This window comes from Diceros bicornis, unplaced genomic scaffold (genome assembly GCF_020826845.1).
Source record: "Diceros bicornis minor isolate mBicDic1 unplaced genomic scaffold, mDicBic1.mat.cur scaffold_200_ctg1, whole genome shotgun sequence".
NCBI classification, from domain to species: Eukaryota; Metazoa; Chordata; class Mammalia; order Perissodactyla; family Rhinocerotidae; genus Diceros; species Diceros bicornis.
Window position 1 is genome coordinate 74,348 of NW_026691091.1, and position 6,494 is coordinate 80,841.

The following is a 6,494-nucleotide window of genomic DNA, read 5'->3' on the forward strand; positions in this document are numbered from 1 at the left end:
TTAAAACCTGAAGGTCTGGACCAAAAAAGAGGAATATCAGGTTGGGGTCGAGATAACAGATACGGCCAGAGTAATGACTAACTCCAAAGCTAGCTTCACTGAAGAGAAGGCATTTTAAAGATTGAAGAAAAATCTTGTCAGAAGATCCCAGAAAAGTTCTAATTTTCATTACCAGTTAATAAAGTTATTGATACAGAAGTGTACAGAACAGAACATGGCTCTTGTTTATTTTCCTTGCACTTTTTGGCCTGGGATATGGGTTTTAAATAGACATTGTCTGTACCACCTTCATTAAAATAAACAAAATATTTGTAAAAACCATGAAAGAAGAAAGGAAGGAAGGGAAGGGGAGGGGAGGGGAGGGGAGGGAAGGAGGGAGGGAAGGAGGGAGGGAGGGAGGAAGGAAGGAAGGAAGGAAGGAAGGAACTCTGTGCCTTTATTGGCCAAGCAGGCCACCTGAGTGAGATGAAGTGGGAGGTGTGGGTGGCCCCGGTGCCTGGCTGGCCATGGTTCCCGGGCCTGTAGGTGATGAGAACGCACCTAGGTAGTGGCCAGTCATCTCTCGCTAGGTTTCTACCTGGCTGAAGGTCTTGCCATTGTAGACGCCCACCATCTCCAGCAGGACGACCATGTCTCCAGGTGCATCTTCAGCACCTCAGGCCTCTCCCCGGCAGCGCCTCCTTCCTGGGCTCGCGCAGGCGCGTCAGCGGAAGAGCCGCCTCCACGGCAGGGCGGGTTTAGTGGCTGCGGCTGCACCCGCTGCTCCAGCTGCTCCTAGAATGTGACCCCGGCTGGGCGAGAGCCGCCCCGCGGTAGGTGCATTTGCAGAAGGTCCGCTTCTTCTTCGGCTCTACTTCCACCATCTTGTCGGTTCTACTTTTCAGAATGTTGGTTTTCCCGTACATAAAGGAAAAGGTACGAACATATTCTCTCTCTAAATATTTTTAATTTTAACAAAGAAATTTTTATTATTTTTAGTTTCGAAAAGACAGCTACAATCAAAGAAACTCTAAACTGGTCCTGTCCAATAGAAATATAACAAGCCACATATGTGATTTTCACCTTTTCGTAGCCAAATTTTAAACCGTAGAAATGAAACAGATGAAATTAGTTTCAATAATATATTTTTATTTAACCCAATGTATCCAAAATATTATCATTTACACATTTAATCAATATAAAAATTATTAATGCTATACCTGTCATATTCACTACAACACAATAATGTTGATGCAGTGGTTAAGGTGAAATGTAGTCCCACTAAAGCAATAAAGATTTATGAAAGAAAAAATGTTTTAGGTGCTTCAGTTTTTAAGTTAAAATTAAATAAAATTTAGAATTCACTTCCTCCATAGCTCTACCCATATTTAAGTGCTCAACAGCTTCGTGTGCTTAGTGGCTGCCATCCTAGACAGCACAGTTCTAACCTCACTTGTTGATGGAAATTAGTGATTTTAAACGGAGGCTGCAGATCGCTGCCAGAGATGTGTTGGTCAAAGAAATATCTCCCTCAAAAGAGAGGCAGTGTTGAGAACAACAAGATGAATTAGTCAGTTATAGCTCTGACTTTAATTTTCAAAAGAATAAATAAGCTAATTAAAATAATTATGAACAATGCTGTTGATCTTAAAATCAATTCTCTTGTCATCCTGCCAAATAACAGTATTTCAAAATCTTTCCATCTAAAATCCTATTTTCTTACTGAAAAACATTTACCCTTTAGCATTTTTACTTTCATATTCTCACTGTACAAATTATTGCATTTCATCAAGACCCCAGAGCATGAGCCATTTCGTATACTGTGTCATCAGCCTCCTAGTGACTGCACTTTTGTCCCTTGTTGAACCTGTGGTCCATCACTTTCAAATACTCTCCACCCGCAACCCACAACTGCTTTGTTTTCTTGTCCTCCCACTACACTGGATCTGTACATCACTATCAGGAAATCACTCCAAACATTTGCTCTCCTGCTTTTATATGCAGACCATTAAGCACTGCTGGGAAAAATCATACCTCTGTACCAAATAAGTTTTCTCTGTTCAAGTTCACTCAACAATCCTTCTATTTGTTCTCGTCTGTCAACTCCATCAGCCCTTCTACGTGGCAGAGTCTCCAACTCTTAGACATTTTTCTCTATTTCTCCATTTTGTCCCCATGCTCATGCGCACCTCCATGCCCGTCTTTGATAGAGAAAATGTATCTTTTTAAGTTACAGCAAAGACAAAAGCCAAGTAGCAGAAATTCACTCAACCTCTACCTCCACCCACAAATGAACTGATCTTCATATACCACTTTCCCTCCTTCTTTTATATCTCACTGAAAGAAGGGCCAAGTTATCTGTTCAGTTTACTTTGAACTTAATAGAACTTTGAACCTCCTCAGAGACCTTTTTCCTCAGTATCTTTCTTTCTTTTATTTTTTTACCTTCAGTGTATAATTATCTCTTCTGTGTTAAAAAGAAAACCTCCCAGCATTTTTTTTATTTTCCTATGTATATTATCCTATCTTTCTCCTTTCTTCACATTTGTCCCCGAGAAAAACATTGTCTTCTCACATTGTGTGACTTTCTTTATCTCCCGTTGATTCCTAATTACATTTACTCCTGGCTTCTTTCCCCACAGTCCACAGAATCTGGTCTCAATGAGGTCAAGGTTATTGTCTCTAGTGCCAGATTCAGTAGACGTGTCTAAGTACTTTCTTCACCTGATCTCCCTCTGTGCCATCTGATTAATTCCCCTTTCTTCTCTTGGCCTTCTTAATGCTGCTCTTTGCTAGATTTTTCCCAAATATTCTGGTCACTTCTTTTCAGTCTTTGTTATCACAGCTTTTTCTGATTGCATATTAAGAAGTTACGAATTTTAGTAATATAAATTTCTAAATAACATTCTCAATATTATAATATGAAAAGTGAAAGTGGTGGTTTTCTTCTGAAAATCATTCAGCCTATTGACTTGATGAAAAGACAATTCACCAAGCCAGGTGAACTGATTTGCTTTACGCGGGAGCTTATACTCTTGAAAATAAAGCCTCTATTCTTCAAATGTGTCCTGAGAGAAAGTTATGTAAAAACCTTAATAGCAATATAATCAGACTGTTACCACACAATTGCACCATAAAGAATACCAGTCATGGATATAATCATGGAAAATATCCAGACAATTGCAACATTAAAATGTATCAATCATAGACACAATCACACAAATGACTACAATCAGTAGTAAAATTTAAAGCAATTACAACTTTTAACGGAATTATTATGTGGGAAAATTATTTAAATAACAATACTGTGTTTCTAACTTTTACATAAATTCAAGAGAATGTCTCTGATACATGAATGCCTCCCCAGTAGAAGGGCACTTCTGCGCTAACCTCCAATTTCTTTCAAATGTCCTGGCCACTTAATTGTTAACGTATCTGAATGTCAAGTCTCAATTCCAAAGAAAGAGAGCTCCTAAAATGTAAGAAATAAGGTACACTCATATTAGAAAATTGTAATTGTGTCCTACAGGAGAAAAAACTGATTTCTAAATATTATAAGGAGATGACATCAAAATGGTAAGCTGTTTAAATAATTTTTCAAATGTGACTTTCTAGCTGTTGCCAAGACATGAGAAATTAGTAACACTGTGTATATAAAGCAAAAATGTAACTTAAGAGAAAAGCAAATGCCCAGAAGCTCATAAAACAAAAGCATGCAGTCACCCTATCTACTCATGTTTAAGATGATGTCTTAAATCATTTTCTTTTTAAATTTTTTTTGTTTTTTGCTTTTTATCTTCTTTATTCCTATTCACAGAGGTCATAACAAACTTAGATATATTTAATTCAAGCCTCCCTATTTTTGACTAAAATGAAAATTCTGTTCAGTTGAAATTAACCAGTGCAAAATTGCCACAGGCATGTTCCAGACAGAGAGTGCCTGGGTGTCAGAGCCCTCTGCCTGTCTAAAAGTCCCACATCACACTCCAGTGTTTTCTCCAGGCAGGCAGCCCATCCTTTGATGAGTTGATTCATGCTTCCGATCTTCCTGCCTCTGGCCTTGACCTGAGTACTGTGGCTAAATACACTAACAATACTTAAATCTTCAAAACTAGAGAAAGTTAGGAAGGCATGAAGGGCGGTATCAACTTAGAGACAATAGAGCCCACAGAACACTATTGCAGAACACAAGTTGGCCCAAACTTGTCAAAAACTCTCTCTCAAACACAAAGCCTAGAAAATAGCCAATTATTTATTTAATTATCACATATATTATTTAAAATGTAAATATCTATGAACGTTTTAAATAAATTTTTTTTCATCAAGACATCTAGCAAAGAATCCAAAATGCCTTACTGATGCAGTAACTTTCCCTAAAAATATCTGAGTTCTTCACCCAAGAAGAAAGGAAAGGTGTATGTGAATATGGCAGGGCAGGAAAAGCTATAACAAAACTGTTATGTTGTTATAAGCTTAAGACCCCTGGGACGGAGGATCGCCAGAAAGTAGAATAAATGACCAGAAGGAATGGTTCCAAAGACAAGACACAGCTTAGGTCAAGATAATTCACATCAATCTTGCATCAAGCAATAAGCTAAAAATGTGTATTTTTGCCTCTTTCGCATGCATCCTTCTCCAATTGAACCCATATTCCCACAGCCCAAATCAAAGCTATTACTCTTATTGTCAATTCAGCTACATGATTGCTAAATGGACTTTCTTGATCTACCTTGAGAAAGTACTGTTATGTAAGAAATAAGCAGGTAGGTAATATATAGCATATAAACAAATTAGTTGCAAATGACCAAATTACTAGGAAACTCTTGTTTTAAATTCTACACTGTCAGAAAGAAATTCCTTTAGCTATGATTTTTATTTCAAAAAAAATTAAAATAAACTGAGACATTTTGCTTTGAAAAATTAAATATAAAGCCTTGTACACTGAAAACTGACACATTAAAAAAACCTAATGTCTGAAACTTGGAAACATGAATGCTTCAGAGGCCTTCAAATGAAAAAGGCAATTTAACTCACTTTCCTCTTTGCCTGAATATTGGTGCAATATTATTTAATGCCACTAAACCAGCTTGTCAGTTTTTTCATGTTACTTTCCATTGGCAAATGTATAATGTGTCCAATCTTTTATGGAGCTCTGCTTATATGCCAGGCACTTTACCAAATGCTTCGCATATGTTATCTCATTTAATCCCTCCAACAACCCCTTTAAAATGCAACTTTTTCCCTATTTTACAGATTAGGAAATTGAAGCTCGGAAAGATGAGTACAACTAATTGCAGGAAAGGTAGAATAAAATCTAAATCTGTCTGACTCCAAAGCCAGAATGCTCAACCTGTGCAATAAATGTCCTCCCTAAATGACTAAGGTAGATCAACTTGCATCTAGAGAAAAAATAATTCAGCTTCCAAAAGTACATTGCAATGTAATTCAATACAGGAATTTCTAGTAATTTGAAAGAGTTAATAAGCTAAGGTAACCCAAATTGAGCAATATTTTACGAAGTTACTAGCCAATTCTCTTCAAAAACCCCAAGGTTGTAAAGTACAAAGAAATTCTGAGGAACAATTACACATTAAATAAAACTAAAGAAATATGACAACTAAATATAAGGAGTTATCCTGGAGTGGACTCTGGACTGGGGAGGGGGGCGGTGTAAAAAGTAGCTACAAATAACATTATTAGGACAGAAATTTAAGTGTGGAGTATGGATTAGACAGTAGTATTATATCAATGTTAAGATTTCTGATTTTTATAACTGCACTGTAGTATATAGGAGGTTTTTGTGCTAATGTTGCAGCTCTAAGTTTGAAATTATCTCAAATCGTAGCAAAATAAAAAGTGGCTGATAGATAAAAGCAAACAATTAAAATAAGTCAAATAGGAAGAAAACAATCAGATTGATAACACTTCATAGTTTTTATATTCTGACAAATATATATACTAGGATGAATAAGGAAGAAAATGAGTAAATACATTGCTTTAAATTTTTCATTATTTGAGGGAATAATACTACGTATTCCCTGTAGAATTCCTCCAGGGGCATTATAGTTGATTAGTATTACTTTTTTTTTAATTGGAAAGAATCTTTCAGAGTCTTGCGTAAGAAGATTTGGCTACTACTTTAAGAGTTTATTATGCTTATGCTCAAGTAATCTTGAATTACAATATAAATCCCTTGAAAGAATATTGATAGTCACATAAGTACTATATAAACTCATTGCCACAGTATTTTAAATATTCTCCCTTGATATTCTTAATCTCCATATAATATAGAACAATGCTGATATTTTAACAAGAATGGAAAGAATACTGATTGCTACTACCTTTGAATGATACGTCACTTCCAGCAAAGGCTCAAGATGAGAAAAGGAAAGAAAGCTGAAACTAAAGACTATTTTCCAAAACTATACAAACATAAAAATGTAAAGATATACCTCAATTTGTTGCTAGTAAAGTACAGCTAAGTGCATTCACTATCATTTTTTTTAAGGTTTGAG

At 36.2% G+C, this 6,494-nt stretch overlaps 1 pseudogene; it reads right to left on the reverse strand.

Annotated features, from left to right (window-relative positions):
- Nucleotides 1-404: 404 nt before the first annotated feature.
- Nucleotides 405-890, reverse strand: LOC131402643 (small ribosomal subunit protein uS19-like; annotated as a pseudogene).
- Between the last annotated feature and the right edge of the window lie 5,604 nt (nt 891-6,494).